A 19162-nucleotide genomic window follows, 5' to 3' on the forward strand; every position below is an offset into this window, starting at 1 on the left:
TGAAACACACAAAATTTTAAAGAATTGTGAGAGAGATAATTTCTATTCCATAAGTCCCAAATGATGTTGCTTGAAAGTCAAATATGTCAACAGTTCCTTTATGCATATAGATTGCTGTGTAATGAAGGAATAAATATGAAGGCAATCCTTATGGTTCCCACAGAGTCCTTATAGGTCTTTACTCTCGCAGATTCTTGTTCAGATTCTTACTCTACAGGTGTCTGAGGTAGTTTAACCTGTTTCTTCATGCTTAGGCAGGACTTCATCAGGAGAAATGTACAGTGAACCAAATCACAATAATACATATCATTTTAGCATAAAAATACCTTCAACAAATTACTGTATTTACTCAAAGGGTTAACTTGTTTATTGCTACTCACATTTATCACTTCATAAGTGCCTCTGCACCTACCAGTGGTTTCACCTGGGAACTCCTACTGAATACAGGGTTGTTCTAACTTCAAATGATACTGATACTGCTTAATATACCATACCCACCTGCCAGATGTTTTGACTCCCATTAATCACCAGGAATGTAATCCTTATCCAACCATGTGTCTAAATGGCCAATTATACCAACAATTCACACGCATGTGGAGAACACCAACACAGAACTTCAAAAGAAGCACTAGGCTTTTTTTCTTTAAAGTCTTAAATTGATATGGAACCAAAATACAAAAGGCTGTGAAAGCTTACCAAAAATGTAAAACATTCCACTTCTCCAACGGAGGAGATAATACTTATGTCCCAAAAAGATAATCTATTTATTCTCTGTCAGTATTAGCCCTCACTCTGCTATACCCCAATCCACATCTGAATCTCTTAAGAACAAAATCATCACATGATATCTATAAATAACTGGAAAGATCATTAACCTGATTTAGACCAAAAGACTCTAAAGTCCAAAGTTGATATATAAGAAATGCCTCCCTTTGTAGGAGAGCAGTTTTAATATCTGCATAAGAAAATTCATTTGTACCTGTAAATAACAAAAAATTCAAAATCTTTGGGAGAGTGTCCTGCCTGCACAAAATGACCAACCATGGGGCATTCCAAATTTCAATTCCTAATGCGGGTGCGATGTTCCAGAATACGAGACCTGACTGTTCTAGTTGACATGCCTACATATCTGAGGGAACATGGGCACTGTATTATATATATGATATTCTTTGTGGAACAATTTGCAAAAAAAGTCCAATTTTTTGCCAGTGTTATTATTTTGCCTGTATTTTGTGGTTTGTAATGCCGTAGGGCATGCAACACAATGACCACATTTGAAAAAACTCTCCCCCCGCCCAAAGAGCACGCTAGTTGGTACAGAATGCAGCAGCCGGATTAGTCTCTGGGGTTACCCGAAGGGACCATATAACACCGATTCTAACAGAATTGCACTGGCTGCCGATATGTTTCCAAACAAAATACAAAGTGCTGGTTATTACCTATAAAGCCCTTAACGGCTTAGATCCAGGGTACTTAAGAGAGCGTCTTCTCTGTCGTGAACCCTGTCGCCTATTAAGATCATCTGGAGAGGTCCGGTTACGGTTGCCACCAACCTGTTTGCTGGCAACTCTGGACCGGGCCTTCTCTGTGGCTGCCCCAGGGCATTGGAACATGCTCCCTGCTGAAACAAGAGCATCTCCTTCTCTGTTTGTCTTTACAAGGACCCTGAAGACGTACCTATTTTCCAGGCTTTCAACTGAAATCTAATTTTTAAATTTTAATGTGTTTTTAATCTATTGTGATTTTTATCTGTTTTATGAATTTTAAATGTTTTATATTTTATATTATGTTTTAATCTGTACACTGCCTAGAGATTTCTATATTGGGCGGTATAGAAATTCAAAAAAATAAAAATAATAAATAATAAATAAATGATGAAGAAGATGTTCTCTTAAATACCCAGGGCCCAAGCCATTTGCCAAGGATGCGGCATGAAGCAGGGGTGTTGGACTACACGACCGCCGATATTCCTCCCGGGTCTTAAAATTCCATGAAATTCTATCACTTTTGCATTTGATCACTAAAAGGAGCAGATCAAAATTCAGTCCCACAAATTATTGGTTCTGAGCCTGGAGAGAGGCAATGTTTTTTTGGTTTGTTTTTTTTTTTAAGAGCCTTAAAGACTAGCTCATTTATTGTAGCAAAAGTTTTTATGGACTAGAGTCCACCTGATCAGACATGGGGTGATGGGTGTTGTAGCCCAACAAAATATGGGGACCTAGGTTTGAGAACCCCCTGGGTTAGTCTGTCAAGTGCCATTTGACTTGTAATTATTTTTTCTGCTACAGACTAGCAGGCATTTCTCGGGAAACCTTTTTAAAGAGAGCTGCAAGTCGTCTGAGGGATGCTTCACTTCCCGTGCTGTACCTAGTTATGGACCACTGTTGCCTCTGGTCAAATGAGTTTTGCAGGAGAAAACCCTGTTTCCCAGAGGCAAGAGAGGAATAAACATGCAAACACCCGTCAGCTGCCACCTCTTTCAAGCTGCGATCAAATGCTGTTGTCTGTCTCCAGCCTGAATAAAAGATGCCAGCATTGTCCCCAGATTGTAATGTTCTGGCTCCGCCAGTGGTGAGCAAAAGCAAGTCTTACAATGCCTTGAGATAAATCTGTGATTAAACCACAGAATCGCTGAGTTTGGAAAGGACCTTGGAAGTCTTCTGGTTCAGCTCTCCTACTAACAGAATGCCGGCCATGTCTGTAACCTTCCAGCAAAGGGGAGTCCTCTGCTGCATGAGGCACGCTGTTCCACTGCCCAACAGCTACGTTTTGAATGCTGTGTACCATGCTGGTCTCCTCATCTTAAAACGGGTATCTTGGCTCTCTCCACAGCCCAGACAAGGTCAACTAAAGCGATGAAGGCGATGTGGTGCCTTCTCTACAAGGAAAGGCTAAATGATTAGGGAGAGAGCTGGGATATTGGCTTTCACAATGATGAAAGGTGTGGCATGGGTGGAAACCTTTTCCCTCGGTTTCATATTAATAATTTGAGCCCCCCAGTCAAACTGATGGTCAATGACAAAATGAAGGTGTTTTTAAAAATGCAGAAGTAAGTCCACCACAGGAGGTGTGGATGGCCTTGGGGAAAGGAACAGACGAATTCATGATTATTGGGGAGGATAAGCCTTGGGAGGAGTTAAATGGAGCCCCCATATAGAGAAGCAGCATATCTGAGAGCCAGATGTTGGGAATAGGCAACAGGAGAGGACTGCTGCTTTCATGCCCTGTGTGTGAGCCTCTCTCCAAAACCTCTTGCTGGGAACTGCACTATGTGGACTTTGGTGTGACTAAGTAAAACAACTGAAATTCTTATGTTCTAGTTTTCAGTCCTGCTAACTCTTTTTCTTTCAAGAGCCACGTAGGGGGCCCAAATGTTTGTGGATCTCGCTTTGTCAACATGTATTTCTTGTGATTCCTATAATCTGGACCTTAGATCAAGCCTATCACCTGAAAGAGACGTTTCTGGCGGGAAGAGGGGGCTCTTATCACTGGAGAAAATCCAAATTTGCCTCCATTTCATTAGAGTGGACTGGCTTTTTATTTCTGGCCCTTGTCTAAGAGGAGCCATTTGCATCTGGGATTCTGTGGGAGCCAGAGAAACCTCTCCCCCTATTGGACAGCTCCCTGGGAGATAAGAGGGCTGTTCTCGCAGCCCTTAATAGGGTGGGAGAAGCCTCCTACTCTAGTCCGGGAGCTGTGCACGCTGCCGTTTGCTGACCGTCTGAGAGTGAGCAGCCAGGCCAGAAGGCACTCAGTGATCATGTGCTAAGCAGCAGCTGGCTCAGAGGGTGTCCCCTCCCACCTTGTTAAAGACCTGGGTACAGCCGATAGCTGCTGGGTAGGAGGGAGTCCTCCGCACACGGCTCACAGGTCGGGCCTCCAACTTTTGTTTCCGCCTCGCAGGCAGTCGGCAAACGGGTAGGACACACAGCTCCCAAACTAGAGTAGGAGGCTTCTAACACAATCCGGACCCTGGGAAGCAGCCTACTGACTTTTTAAAGCCTCAGATTAGTGGTAAAGAGAGGGAAGGGTTCAAAGCTACACCAGTGGCACCATTCTGACCGGCCCTTGGGGGTGCAAGGCTAGGCGGCAGCGCCCCGCACACTCTGACAGTGGGGCCCCTCCCGGGCCAGAACAGGAAGCTACGACTGGGTCCCAATGAGTTTATTTTCTCCAAGTTCTGCCGCGGCAGTGAGGTCTGCGGAGATGGAGACATTCCTCCACATTTGCTGGGAGTGGGGGGGGGGGGTTTTGCCGCCCCCACTGAAGTTGTGTTTGCCCTGCTGCTCCTTTGCCAGTATTGGCAGTGGCAGCAGAAGGGGGAAAGGGTTAAGAGAGGCTCCTCTCCCGGTGGGCAGCCCTACCTTCTCCCCGCAGCAGCTGCAGCCTGAGTGATTCTCCTCCGAGTCCCGCCTTGTGCTCCTCCCCCTGCTCGGCATTTGAATGCAGCTGCCCAGTGAGGAAGCCAGGAAAAACAGCTGGAGAGGAGGTGGAGGCCGTTTGCCGGGCTGCTCTCGGGGAAAGTCAGACAAAACCATAAAAGCCTTCTCTGTGTTTGTGTGTGTGTGTTTGTGTGCAGTCCCACCTCCACTTGAAAGCTCGCGTTTGTGTGTATGTGTCTCTTCCCTCCCTGCCTGTAAACCTGGGTGGGCATGTGCAAGCCAGCGGGGCCTGTCACACGATCAGGAAGGCAGGGCCAAGCTAACCTTCCCCACAGACGATCCAGACTGACCCCAGCTGTGCATGCGACCGCCACGCGACCGCCACGGTGCTGACTGCAGCGGCATTCCGGAGGCTGGTGGAGTCCCATAATCCACCCACGTGACCAGCGTGGTGCGTTAAGGGATTCCCCCTGGAGACCGCCGCTTTAGGCACTCATCTCTGTGTCATAACTATCGGGAATCAATGGACTTGATTTTGGTAAGTCGGCAGTTTTCATTCTTGCCTTCACATTCCTCCACACTACTTAAGATTTTACATAGGGTGGTGTATAGACATACAATAAATGCATAAATATATGCCAGCAGATGACTGACCTGAGTTCTAACTGCTTCTGTCTCCTGTAGAATCCAGAGGCAAGAGATTATTTGTAGATTCCAGATGCAAGGCAGATCTTACGTACAGAGAGGCAAGTGCAGTCTGCCTTCAGGGCTCTTGCTGCTGGCTGTTTGTTGGCCCTGCCTCTACTCTAGGACTGGAACAAGTAACTAAAGCCCTGTTCAAAAGCTGGCCTGGATCAAGGAATGGGTTAACAAAAAACACACCTCCCAAACTGTGTTCCGTCTAAGAGGGGTTCTCAGATGTTGTTGACTACAATTCCCATAACCCCCAAGCAAAAGCCATTGCAGCTGGGGATTCTGGGGATTTCAGTCAACATCTGGCAATCCCTGTTAAGAGGGAACACCTGCTCCCAAAGCACTGCAGTGGACAAATTCTAAAAAGTGGATGCTGCTCCTATCGCACAGGTACACAGTTTCAGATTGGTTTCCACCCCAGTCCAAAGGCAGTGGCAGCTAAATTCCTATTTGCATGACCCTTCGGGAGTACCCCAGCTACTAAGTTGACTGTGGTTAGTCAAGGAAAGGGTCTCAAACTGGAACTGGTTTCTTTTTCACTTGTCCGGCAAGGCTGATCTAATCTCAGAGCTTTGACTTGCTTTTGCAACCGATGAATGGGAGTTTAAAAAAAAAAAAGCTTGCAGTCAAAGCTTTGATTGATCACACCGAATCATCAATTAAAGCTGGCAGTGTGGATTTTACTTCCTAGGAGCCAGTCTAAAAGATTTAGGGGGCTGGACAATGAGGCCTCTGAGATGTTCCTGTCCCCCCACCACACCTGATCTGTGTTTCAAGAGGAGGTACAAACTGGCACATGCCCACCGTGACCCCACAGGGTCTCTGTGGACATAGCAGGCACAAGAGAGCTAGTCAGCTGCTTCTCACAGTCACAAGAAGCTTCCTACCCAAGTTCAGAGCTGCACACATTCCCACTTTCTGGCCATGTGAGAGTTAAAAACAAGATAGGAAGCAGGAAGCTTGTCTGTCAAGCCTCAGCTGGGTAGGATGGTTTTTCCTCCTCCCAAAGCTGGGAGCGGAATTTGGGAAGGGTGTGGTTGTCCTACCAGCTCAGCAAACAATCAAGCTCCCTGCCTCCAACCTTGCTTCCAAACTAGGGTAGGAAGCTTCCCCTACCCAGGTCCTGGACACGAGAACAAGCCTAGTGTGAGGCAAGGCACTAGGGACCTGGGTTTCAGTCCCTACTTAGCCACGAAGCAGGCTGGTTGACTTGTGCCAGATGCTTTCTCAGCCTAACCTACTTCACAGGGTTGTTGTGATCTAAATGAAGGGCAGTGCCTTTCTGCTCCGCTCTCCCCACCTCCAGGTGGACTTCTTTTCAACGCCATGAGCAAGCACGGCCTAATTTGAAATGAAGCCAGCCTGCTTCTTTTGTCTCCCACAAGGAGGGCCACTGGATGTGAATATAACATGGGCAGAGTGTGGTGCTCAGAGCTCCTTGAAGGACGGAAGGGATAAAAATAGTGAGCAAGAGAGTGCCTTAAAGCCAGACGCTTTTGCTGCTGCTCTCATTCCTGCTGTCCCTCCGATTAAATCAAACTGATCTCTTCAGCCTGCATCATTTCCAGTGCCATAGCCTCTGTCAGCCTTGGTACTTCCCAGGCTTCAGTTCAAAACAGAGAAGTGGAAACCCAAAATAGCCATTTAACACCTGGTGCGGCCAAGGCCCTCTCCACTTAAGCGATTCCACTCTGTATCTGAGGAACTGATATTATTATGTTCTCATTTAAAGTATTTGCATGCTGCCCTTTGTGAAAGATACCAGGTGCACAAATCTATTTTTGTGATTCGATTTAAGGTTGAATTTAATCAGTCGGATTTGATTCAAACTTGAATCTGCAAACTCTAAGCTGATCAGGTTCGATTCGAGTTGGATAAGATTCGATTTGTATTTGTATTGATTCAACCAACTTTTAAAGGTCCAGGGGGCGCCCAAGTGGGGTGGTGGGTAGAGCTACATAGGTGCCACTTACCACCCAAATTTCAAGGCAGTGGGGGTGGTTTTTTATATATATTTTAAGTTTTTAGCTATTTTGTATATTTCTACCACAGGAAACAATGAGGATTTGAAGCAGCCCCAATATACTTTGTGGTTTGCACCAAAGTGGTCAAGGGGTGGGGGGGTGGGGTAAGGTACACTGGATGCTAACCACCCCCCAACTAGCAAGGCAGTGGGGTACTCAGTTTATTTTTTAGGAAATTTTGAAATGTTTAGACTGTTTGGTGTGTTATGACTTCATAACAAATCCCTATGAAGATTCATTACACACCAGTCTAAACACTTCAAAAATTCCTTTAAAAATGAACTGAGTACACCACTGCCATGCAGGTTGGGGGTGGGGGGTTGACCCATGGGGTGCCACTAATTCTCACCCCTGCAAGCCAGTGGGGTGCTCAGTTTATTTTTAAAGAATTTTTGAGCCTTTGAATCTTTTGAGTTTTTTAACCCTTGAACCTTTTTGCTTTTGAACTCTTTAACCTGTGAGCTTTTGAACCTGTGAGCTTTTGAACCTTTGAACCTTGTGCATGAGTATCCAACTGACTTGTGGGTTTTGGGGTAGTTGGCACATTGGGTGCCACTAATTTCACACACACAAACACAAGCTAGTGGGGTACTCAGTTTATTTTTTAGGAATTTTTGAATCTTTGGTGTGAATCCTCATAGGGATTCATTATGAGGGAAAGTCATAACACACCAAAGAATCTAAACACTTCAAGAATCATTTTAAAAACTGAGTACCCAACTGGTTTGCGGGTTGGGGGGGTAGTTGGCACCCAGTGTGCCATACCCCCAACACACTTGGGACCACCTTGGCGCTACCTGCAGGGAGTAATGGGGCTCTTTGTATCCCCATTATTCCCTATGGTGAAGATAAAGGAGCAGTGCTGACTGAGTGCATTTCCATTGCCACTGAATTCTACAATTTAGCAGGGGGCAGGGAGAATCCATGGTGGCTTAAAGTCCATGGTGAGAGGAGAGCTGGCCTTGTGGTAGCAAGCATGACCTGTCCCCTTAGCTAAGCAGGGGTCCGCCTTGGTTGCATATGAATGGGAGACTGGATGTGTGAGCAAAACTGTAAGATATTCCCCTCAGGGGATGGAGCCACTCTGGGAAGAGCAGAAGGTTTCACGTTCCCTCCCTGACTTCTCCAAGATAGGGCTGAGGTTCCTGCCTGCAACCTTGGAGAAGCTGCTGCCAGACTGTGGAGACAATACTGAGCTGAATACACCAAGGGTCTGACTCGGTATCTGGCAACTTCCTACGTTCCTAAGTAAAGTAAAATTTTACAACACACAAAAACAAAATAATATCTATAGAAAATAAATGAAGACTACACTAAGTATGACATTAACAGCAGCAAAAGAACAACAGCAACCACAAAAAGCAAAGCTTTTCAGTTAGGGCTGCAATTCTGTACACACTTACTAAAGGTACTTACTTCTAAGTAGGCATGTAGAGAATATATTGTACTATAAAGCCAAAGACCTTAAACACTGCAATACACAGCCTGGTAGGCAGTGATTTACATCAGAATCAAGCTATCCTCTCAACTGCCCTAATAGAGATCCCCTGCTGATAAAAAGCAAAGACAACATTCCTTGCGGGAATACTTATTGTGAATCTCTCCAGGCCAGTGCTTTTACTCTCCTGTGCTTTAACTGCCTTAATCGAAGCCCAGTGGTTGAGCAGAATAGTGACCACACGTTTTGCTCCATAAGTCCACTTCTACAAAGGCTACAGCTTAGCTTTTTAAAGAAAGAAAGAAAGCTGGGAATCCTGGGGAATGAGTAAGGGAAACTCAAATCTCGATTTTGATGCGGGGAGATCCGATTCAAGCTCGAATTTGGCTGTGGGTGGCTGGGCAGATTTGTTTTGAAGTTGAATCATTCTAATCGACCAGATTCGAGTTGAATCTAGTCGACCTCGAAACAATTTGCACCTCCCTAAAACCAGGGCAAGTATACCAAAATCAAATTATAAAGGATACAAACCCAGCTTAAAGCACAGCAATGAATAAAAGCGCAAGAAAGAGCAATGGCACTAAAGCGTCAAATAAGAGCAGGATTTAAGAGGTCATGGCACTCAACCAAAGTTCTCCCTCTCTTGATACTTTACAAGATAATAGGCTCATTCTCACAACTCTAAACAGGGTAAGAGAACCCCAGCCAGGGTGGGAAAACCCCACATGCCCCCAATCTGCAGTAGTGTGTTTGCAAAGATTGAGGTGGGAGGAGGGGAGAGTGATTGTGTGGGAGCTGGGTGGGATGGCTTTCCTCCCCACCCCCTTGCCTTTCCCTTTATTTCATCCACCCTTGATGGCTTTTCATCCACCCATTGTTAAAATGCTGAGTACAGAATGTGAATTGGCCATGCCGTCCTGCCTAGCTCCCAGCTCCCTCACAGTCACTCTCCTCTCCTCCTACCTTGATCTTTGAATTAACATGGCCACAGATCGGAGGCATACGTGACTCTCCTACTCTGATTGGGGTAGGATCCTGTTTAGGGTTGTGAGCAGTGTTCCCTCTAAGGTGTACGCATTCACATGTTTTTTTGATGTCCGCTCAGTTAATTTTAGATCCTGCTCAGGTTTAATCAAGAAGCTCCCACTCTGAATGCATGTGCGTACACACTGCCTTGATACTGCTGCCCAGAACAAAACTCATTCTGTACACAGTTGAAAAGAATTAGAACACTGGTTGTGAGAATGAACCTAATGCTTCCCGATACTTCTATGCCAGTGCATTTCAGACTGTGTCCTCAGTAATCCTAGGGTTCTTCCTCAGGGGGTTCCTCATGGGAAAATCAGTAATGGCAGCTGATCTTCCCTCAAAGCTTGCTTGCCCACCCACGACTGACTTTCCCTTTTAATTTTTCAGAGAAAATAACCCTGAATGTGTTGCCCTTGTTGAATCTGTATGGTGTGCAAGAAAAGAAGTGTACAGACAATGGACCATAGCGATAAACACGCTTAAGCCAATTTATTTCAGTGGGCTGACATATATTTAACTGGGGCTCACTCACTGTGTGGAAAACAAGTGCGATGAGCCCCTTCCTTCTAGCATTCGCCTCACAAACACACGTCCAAGACTCCAGAGGAGCAGGGGTGGGGGAGGCAGGACTTGCGAGAGGTGTGCGGAATTGTGATAGGGCCTTGAACTGGGGCCACAGTGTGGTGAGATTTGAGGAACAGTTTAACTTCTGCTGAAAGACATTTAATTGAACGGGTGCCTGGATAAGAGAACATGCTGAGTAGGCTGCTGGATGTAAGGAGACGAATTCAGAATTAAATTTGTCTTTAAACGTTTCCTGTCATGAAGAGGAAGATGGATATGAATGCCTGGATCAGCTGCAAAGAGGTTTGCATTTCTCAAAACATGATAAAGTTTTTGCACTAAATAAGTAGGAAGTGAAGCACCAGAGATGACAGGATGCAGGCCGGGCAATGCTAGTTTCTTCGCACAGTAATGACAGTAATGGACATGAACTAAGTAATGACAGTAATGGACATGAACTAAGCCTACAGGATGGGAAACCAGCTTCAGCCAGAATTCAAAGATGTTATTCCATAATCAGTCCTCCACTTTAAGCAGTCCTGATTGACCAAACCTGCTGACTGAAGACTCTAGGCTGTGTTGGGCTTCTAGAGCGCCCTGGAACACAAGGACCTGCTCAGGAACACAAGCCCAAGGCCTATCTATTCCCGCATCCTGTTTCACACGAATGCCTCAGGTTCTTCTTACCCTAACCAGCTGTGGGTGAATCTAAGCAGTAAGAACTTGACAAGTCCAACAGCAGAACTTAGTCACTTTGAACTTGAACTTGACATGGGCTGCTTGAGGACTTGAGTCCACAGGCAAGGGAGCGGGGCCTAGGCTAACTGCAGGTTCTAGACGGCTCCATTTCAATGTGTTGCTGTATGTCTTATATTCTTTGTCTGAGGTTAGCCCTGGAATTTTAATACCCAGAGTTATCAATGGGGGGGGGGCAGAGGGCTTTCCTCTAACTCCCTTTTCCATCTCAAGGGGTAAGTGTCTAATAGCACAGATGGAAATAAGCCTACAGGATGGGGAACCAGCTTCAGATGGAATTCAAAGATGTTATTCCATAATCAGTCCTCCACTTTAAGCAGTCCTGGTTCAAGATGGAGGACAACACTAGGCATGCACCGGGGTCCTTGGAAAATATTCATCAGGAACCTGGATTGCATAGATCCCGCCTAGGAAAAATTAGAATGTGTGCCAAGTTGAGCTCCATATAGCGCTGTGCTCGTACTTTGACAGGAAAAAGTTTTATGGTGGAGGGGATGAACTGAGTCCCCCTAGAATGGTGGAAAGACTGAATTGCTTGTGCGGTCTTGTGTGCATTCTGCGTTACATATTCTCTATGCGCACACCTTCTGCCTGAGGCCTGGAAGATTACACCAAAGTATCCGAAGTACTTGACTCGTTCTAAAGTATGCCCATTTAGTGCCCAATTCTGGTACCTTTTAATTATTAACATTGCAGACTGCTTTAGGAGCCTGCCCTGGCTGAAAAACAGGGTATAACGTTGGGAAGTGGAGGTGGGGGGGATCACTAATTAATGAGGGCATAAATCATTATTTTAGTTAATTCATTAAAAAAAAATCAATGTCTGCCTCATTCATGCTGGTAGGATCCAAGCTACCAAAAGGCTGTGCAAAAACAAGGCAGTAAATGAAAATATACTTGACTCTTTCTGAAGGTGATATATTTTCATTTACAGGCTGTTTTCTGGAGGGCCTTTTTGTAACTCCAATCCTACCAGCATGAACATGCTGGTTTTTAAATGGATGAATTAATTTAATTAATGGGGCCATAACCTCAGCAGAGATTAGTTACCCATTAACTAGTTACCACCCAGCTAGCTATTTCAAAGCAAATATATTTATTTGCTGGGCATTGAAGAGAACGTCTTCTTCGTCATGAACCCACTGCCCATTGAGATCATCAGAGGAGGTTCGTCTGCGGTTGCCACCATCTTATCTGGTGGCTACTCAGGGGCGGGCCCTCTCCGTTGCTGCCCTGACGCTTTGGAATGTGCTCCCTGCTGAAATAAGAGACTCCCCATCTCTGGCAACTTTTAAAAAGGCAGTCAAAACACATTTGTTCACCCCAGCTTTTAATTAGATACTGTTTTAATAGTTTTAAACATTGTTTTAAATTTCAATGTTTTAACCTTTTTGTTTTGATATAATTTGTATTATTTTATTGTAAACTACCCAGAGACACAAGTTTGGGGTGGTATACAAATATGTTAAATAACTGAATGAATGAATGATGCATTGAGATCCAAATCCCCATTTGCGATCGAGTGTGGAACCAGAGGGTGGAAGTTTTTCCAGGTGGATTCACGCAGAGTGCAAATGTTCTCTTGTGGGGCCGGGGGCCAGAATATGATGTTCCTAGACATATCCCCCCGCACTGGAATATGGTTGTCACCTTAGAAAGAAGAGTGCAGATAACCCCCACCCCAAAATAAAGCTATCTCCTAAAACTGATATTTAGGCACAGCAAGAGGAAGCACTGTATTGTACCCCCACCTCAAATCATTCCACAGAATTCAGGACAATGAAGACACTGGGCTGAAGGGGGTCTCTCTAGAGAGGCAGGAGTTGCATGCTACCATCCTCCCAGCAAGGACGCAAAGGCCTGGAGCAGACAGACAACTTTTTCTTCTTCTCACAGACCAGCTAGACAGGCACTTCCATTTCCTCCTGCAAGATGCTTTCTGGCTAAGTTTTAGAACATTCCTGTACTGAGCGGAAGTACAGCCCTATTCAGAAGTTATGTTCAACACTCACATAACGAGTGGACACAGGTGCAGATCTGACTGAGGGTAATAGCTGTTCACATGTTATGTTAAGCGCAGGTACAGCAGCACACTTCCGATCCGTACCACGCATTTGAGGGGCCTGTATTCGGGTTCAATTTTTGAAAGGAAGGCAGGTACCGTCATTCACACAAAACCAAGTGCACGTCCACAGACATGTGGATGCAGGTGCAGCATAACATCTGAATAGGGCCAGGGTCCCTGAAGGGCCTCGGAGTGCTCAGATGCTGCCATCAAGTTTAAGGGCAAGGGGGAAAGGACCCTTCAAGATGCCCAGCAATCCCACGCCTGTTCTCAGTTAGTGGTCCCTGCTCTCACTAACTGAATACAGAAAAACCTGCTGTCTACACTACAGGATGAACAGCTATCATCGTGATTACCACTGTGGTGCAGTGGTTAGAGCAGGGGTTCTCACACTTGGGTCCCCAGATGTTGCTGGACTACATCTCCCATCATCCCTAACCACAATGGCCAAAGTCCATTAGACAAGGCTCAAGTTCCAGACGCTGGTATGTGGTGGTACAGAAATTTGGTAATAAATAAAACTGGGAAACTCACTGGAGCAGGCTTGGGCCGGTCACTCCCTCACGGCTAACGTACCTCACAGGGTTATTTTGAAGACATAGGAAGTTGCCATATACTGAGTCAGACCATTGCCCTATCTAGCTCAGTAGTGTCTACCCAGACTGGCAGCGGCTTCTCCAAGTTTGCAGGCAGGAATCTCTCTCAGCCCGATCTTGGAGATGCTGCCAGGGAGGGAACTTGGAACCTAGATGCTCTTCCCAGAGCGGCTGCATCCCCTGAGGGGAATATAATCTTCCAGTGCTCACACTTCTAGTCTCCCATCCATATGCAACCAGGGTGGACCCTGCTTAGCTAAGGGGACAATTCATGCTTGCTACCACAAGACCAGCTCTCCTCCCAGACAGAAAGGAGAGTGTCCCTTTCTACTGCCCTGAGCTCCTTGCAAGAATGGTGTGTTGTTGTTATACCACTTTTCAGTGGAAAAGTTCCCAACGTGTTTTACACAGAAAAACAATGACAGGAAGATGATGGCTCCCTATCCCCAAAGGGCTCTCCATCTAAGGAGATAAATGTGAGTGACAGAAAAATAACTATTACTATCGTTATTACTCTGCCTCCCCTGAGGTGGCGATGGGGTAAAATGACTTGTGGCAGGGGACAGCCATAAGAACAGCCCTGCTGGATCAGGCCCAAGGAGGCCCATCTAGTCCAGCATCCTGCTTCACACAGTGGCCCACCAGATGCCTCCGGGGAGCCCACAGGCAAGAGCTGAGGGCATGCCCTCTCTCCTGCGGCTACTCTCATCGAAGTGAGGGCACGACTTGGCTAGGGAGGGACACCCTCAACTTCACTGATCCAGGGCCAGAGATCCCTCCATTGCTCAGTCCCATCCCAAGGTCACCAAGGTGAGATTCCCCACAAGGAGGACTTTATTCCGAGGACCCAGGATCCAGTTCCTGCTGGGGAATCACCAGCATCACCCCCAAACCACCAGCAACCAGCCAAATCCCCTGCTAACTGGGCAAAGAGGCACCCTTCAAAGTGCTGATTCTCTCCTGTTTAGCAGCGGGAGGGCAACTGGTCTTTTCCATCCCCAGCACAGCATCCCTCCAGTGGCTGTTGCTGGTGTCTACCTTGAGTTCCTTTTTAGCTGGGAGCCCTTTGCAGGAACAGGGGGCTATCATATTCATATTATACTTTTTCTATGTCAACTGCTTTGAGAACGTTTTTGTTGAGAAGCAATATATAAACAACAGTACTCAAAGTAATAGCAGTAAGCACCACCACTGCCTAGTAGCAGCACTGATACCGGATCCCACTAGCAGACACCACCGGAAGGGTCTCCTCGTGAGGCCAAGCATTCACCTTGGGAGGAGGAGACCGAACCAAGCACAGCGGTGGGGGACGGAACTGAGCACAGCTAGGTGAAGACTGCCTAATTCTCTTTTAAGCTTTATTTATTTTGTTGTTGTTGTTGTTGTTGTTAGTAATTCGATTTCTATACTGCCCTTCCAAAAATGGCTCAGGGTGGTTTACACAGAGAAGTAATAAATAAATAAGCCTCAACTTCCAGCAGTCCTGCGAACTGTGCTTGCCCAGTTCTTACTGTGACCGCCTTTGCACAGGTAGGTTCCGGCTGCAGCCTCAAAGATCCAAAGACCAGAGAATCCTAGACTTCTAGAATCAGGAGGGTTGCCTGAGACCTTCTAGTCCAACCCTAGGAATCAGGGTCCTCCCATTCCAGGATACTACCTATGTGCTAAGAGAGAAACCCAGCCTATCATACACTTGTGGCATCCAGAGCCCCCCCAAGGATGGCAACCCTAGACTGGCCGGGAAGGTCTTCCCTCCAGCCCAGAGATGTGGCTTGCTGAAATGGAAATGAAACTAAGACCTGCATGTGGTTGGAGACACTGCAGTTACATCATATGTGCCAGAGCTGGCCTCTCGCAATGGCGAAAGTCCATATGCTCGCAGGCGTTTCTCAGCTTGACGAGTCTGCTACCTTCAGCACCACTGTGCACATTATGCTCTATTGCAGAGATCTTCACTATTATTTTTCAAGCAGCGGGCCCCTGCACAAAACATCTCCAGGGTGTGAGAGCCAGTTCCCACTGTGCTGACCTCTGCACAGCAAGGTCTGTTTTCTGAGTACTGGGAGGGCCCTTTAAGAGAGAGGGGGGAGACCTCTGTTAAAGAGCTCTGTGGAGAAGCAGCTGGGAGGAGGCTATGCTTCCCACTACTCTGTGCAAGCATTACAAGATGGCGCAGGGACTCCGGTTCCCTTAAAGGGGTGCCCGCCAATGTTGGGCAAAGACTGCAACAGTCATTTCGGGCAGAGGCGAACGGGTTAGAAGAACCTGGGCCTCCACACTTCAGGGGCCGTGTCTGATGTCAGACGCAGGGGTGTTGTTTTGCTCACAAACAGGGCCATGCAGGCCAGTTTGCAAGGGAAACCCGCGCGGTGTTTGCAGTGTGGCCAGGAGCAACTCTCTCTGCCTTTATAAGGCAGGGAGAGTCACTCCGGTCGTGCTGCAAATGCGGTGCTGGGTGGATTTAGCTCGCAAACAGGGCCGTGTTAAAAAATGATGCTTAACTTGCAGCAGGTGTGGGGGAGGCTCCAAAGGCCTTGAGGTCCAGGCTCCAAAACTGCCTAGGTGCACCTCTGATGAAGAGTAGCACACTTCAGCAACAAGGATTTATTATCAGATGAAAATAAAAGGGTATGCAATAAGAACAATTGGCTTTTCCCACGAAACCGGCTGTAAGAGAGAGTTTTCATTCACCGGGCAACACAGATTCCAAGCAATCTGTCAAGAAAAATAACTTTCTAACTCACTTGGTCCTAACTTGTCACAGGCTGCAGTCTTTCCATCTCCCCAGCCGGAAGCTTCCTCAGGGCCCTCCTGGGACGGACTGACTGACTAAGCCAAACCTGCAGGTGGCTTGAGTGCAGAAATCCCCACCCAGTCCTCTGGATTGGGCCCTTGGATGTGAACTTCCTGTGTTCAGCGATTACTCTAAGTGAGGCCTGGTCCTCCCTCTGATCCTTATCATCACCACACAGGCCCAAAACACAATTGGGTTGGGGGGGCACAGGATCCCATCCCACCCCACCCCACCCCACCGCTGGGGTGTCATGAAGCAACCCTGCTCTTCTGTGTGGCTCCCCCATAAAAGTGCTTTCCCCACAAGAGGCTGCTGGTGGTTGCACAAGGGTTAACTCATTTCCAATTAACATGATGCAATGCTTTTGTTCCTAATGCAAGGAAAACAGAGAGAGAGAGAGAGAGATACACACAACTGGCCATAATTCCCACATCAAAGACACAGGGGATAAAGACAGCTTGGAAGCCTTTTTGCTGGAAAAAGCCCTCCTCTGAGCTGCAGTGTTGCTACCGCCCGGCTTGATTAGGTTCTCTTCCTTCCTTTACCTCTCTAAGTCTCTTCTTTGCTCCCCACCCCCAGCTTTTTAAATTCCTAATGGGAGTAATTTGATTGTTTTGAAATGCATTAATTTTTTTTTTCCTTAAGAAGAACTTGAGTTACTGCAAACATCTGACAATGTAATGAAGTGATTATGTGGCTTGTGGTGCGTTGCTACCTGCTCCCGTCTCTCCAGACAGTGTCGCCTTCCCTTAGTCTCCCCACAGCCCTGCTTTTAATTTATATGAAGGAAGGAAATTGATAATACCAAGCCGGCTCAAGTGGAGGAATGCTAGCGGAAGCGAGGGGGCAGAGAGGGAGGGAGAGAGGGAGGCGTGTGTCCAAGGGCTGCTTACCTACCGGGGCCTGTTCCTTTATGGGCAGCAGGTCTGTGTTGAGGTGATGGCTTAAATGGAACCTCCAGGTTCCAAGGCAGTGTACCTGCTGGAAAGATACTGTTGGCCGAGAGACTGAGCTTTTGGTCTGACCCGTGTCTGTGATAGACTTTTCACTGGAGTTCAAGGCGAGGGGGTTGCCTCATGTGGCAGATCCAGAGGAACCTGGAGAGTGGCAGGATGGGAGACAAGACAGAGCTCTCTTTTGCTGGGGGTGTCCAGAACAGAGCCTGGACGGAAGCAGATTCCTGCACTGAGCAGCAGGAGGCTGGACGAGGAGACCTCTGAGGTCCCTTCCCACTCTGACATTCTGTGACCTAAAAGAACATCAGAACAGCCCCGCTGGATCAGGCCAAAAAGGGCCCATCTCGCCCAGCACCCAGCCTCATGCAGTGGCCAGCCAGGTGCCTCTGGGAAGCCTGCCTGAGCAAGCAGGGACAGCGAGCCAACCGCCCCGCTCCCACAAGGGTTCCCTGGCACCTGGTGTTCCGGGCCAGGCCCCCTCTGATCCTCATGGAAATATAGAGCTAGGCTAGTGGAAGCCCCTGAGAGCCCTATCCTCCAGGGACTGGTCTAACCTGTTTTCTAAGCCGCCTTCAAAACCATCACCACATCCAGCGGTATAGGAACATAGGAAGCTGCCATATACTGAGTCAGACCATTGGTCTATCTAGCTCAGGGTTGTCTTCACAGACTGGCAGCAGCTTCTCCAAGGTTGCAGGCTGGAATCTCTCTCTGCCTATCTTGGAGATGCTGCCAGGGAGGGAACTTGGAACCTAAGATGCTCTTCCCAGAGCGGCTCCATCCCCTTAAAGGGAATCTCTTCCAGTGCTGACACATCAAGTCTCCCATTCATATGCAACCAGGGCAGACCCTGCTTAGCTATGGGGACAGGTCATGCTTGCTACCACAAGACCAGCTCTCCTCTCTCCTACTTGGGGAGACAATTGCCTGGGGACAGTCACGTCCCTCTGAAAGGAACAGAGCTTTGCAGGAGCCTTCAGTTTCAGTGGGGAGCAGACCCCTCCTGGAGAATTGTGCCCTGTCTTGATGAGTGAGAGAGGGCGGCCACTCCGATGGCCCACGTCTCAGGGTGCTCCTGCAGCCTCCCCTGGGAACAGAGGGAGCCAGCCCAGGCAGAAGGGGAAAGGCGCTCACACAATCAGGGCTGGCTGCCAAATCAGCTCTCCTGGAACGAGCGGGCCCGATCCAAGTGATGCGGCACCAGAATGAATGAATGAGGGCTCTGGCAACAGGTACTCTCATTTCCCCAGGAGGAGCTTCTGGGGCTCGTGACAGCTAGTGTGTGGCTTCCAGGTAGACAGATATCATAGACACCACGGGCCCTCAGATTTTAAGGGAGTGAGTAAATAAAGGCCCGTTCCTTGGTGGCAGGTGGTTGAGAGACAGACGTAAAGGGATGGAGAAAGATCGGCTGGTGGGCACGGGTTGGTTAGTACCATGGCTCTGAACCTATGTTGAAACCAAAATACCAAAATGTTTCAAAGAAGGGGAAGAGTGCCTCTGAGCATGCCTCCCTGAAAAACTACAGCCAGCTTCCACACATCAGGGACCCTCAATTCATGTGTCATATAGAAATAAAGCACCACGGAGCTGAATAAACAAGAAAATAAATTCAGGCTGACTAGGTGCAGAGGAGGAGCAGATCCTGTAGCTTTGAGCGGGGTAAAGGTAAAGTTGTGACGTCAAGTCGATTTCAACTCCTGGTGCCCACAGAGAGCCCTGTGGTTGTCTTGGGTAGAATACAGGAGGGGTTGACCATAGCCTCCTCCCACACAGTGTGAGCTGATGCCTTTCAGCATCTTCCTAGATTGCTGCTGCCCATTGTAGGTGTTCCCCATAGTCTGGGAAACATACCAGCAGGGATT

General features: G+C 47.4%; 1 long non-coding RNA gene across 1 annotated transcript; it reads right to left on the bottom strand.

The window, feature by feature from the left end:
- On the bottom strand, positions 1-16361 carry LOC128336983 (uncharacterized). The gene is made up of 2 exons (XR_008312141.1): positions 16292-16361; positions 1-260 (listed from the first exon to the last, which is right to left on the bottom strand). It is a non-coding gene; the product is annotated as an uncharacterized LOC128336983 (long non-coding RNA).
- Between the last annotated feature and the right edge of the window lie 2801 nt (positions 16362-19162).

Source organism: Hemicordylus capensis, chromosome 14, assembly GCF_027244095.1.
Source record: "Hemicordylus capensis ecotype Gifberg chromosome 14, rHemCap1.1.pri, whole genome shotgun sequence".
Lineage (NCBI taxonomy): Eukaryota > Metazoa > Chordata > Lepidosauria > Squamata > Cordylidae > Hemicordylus > Hemicordylus capensis.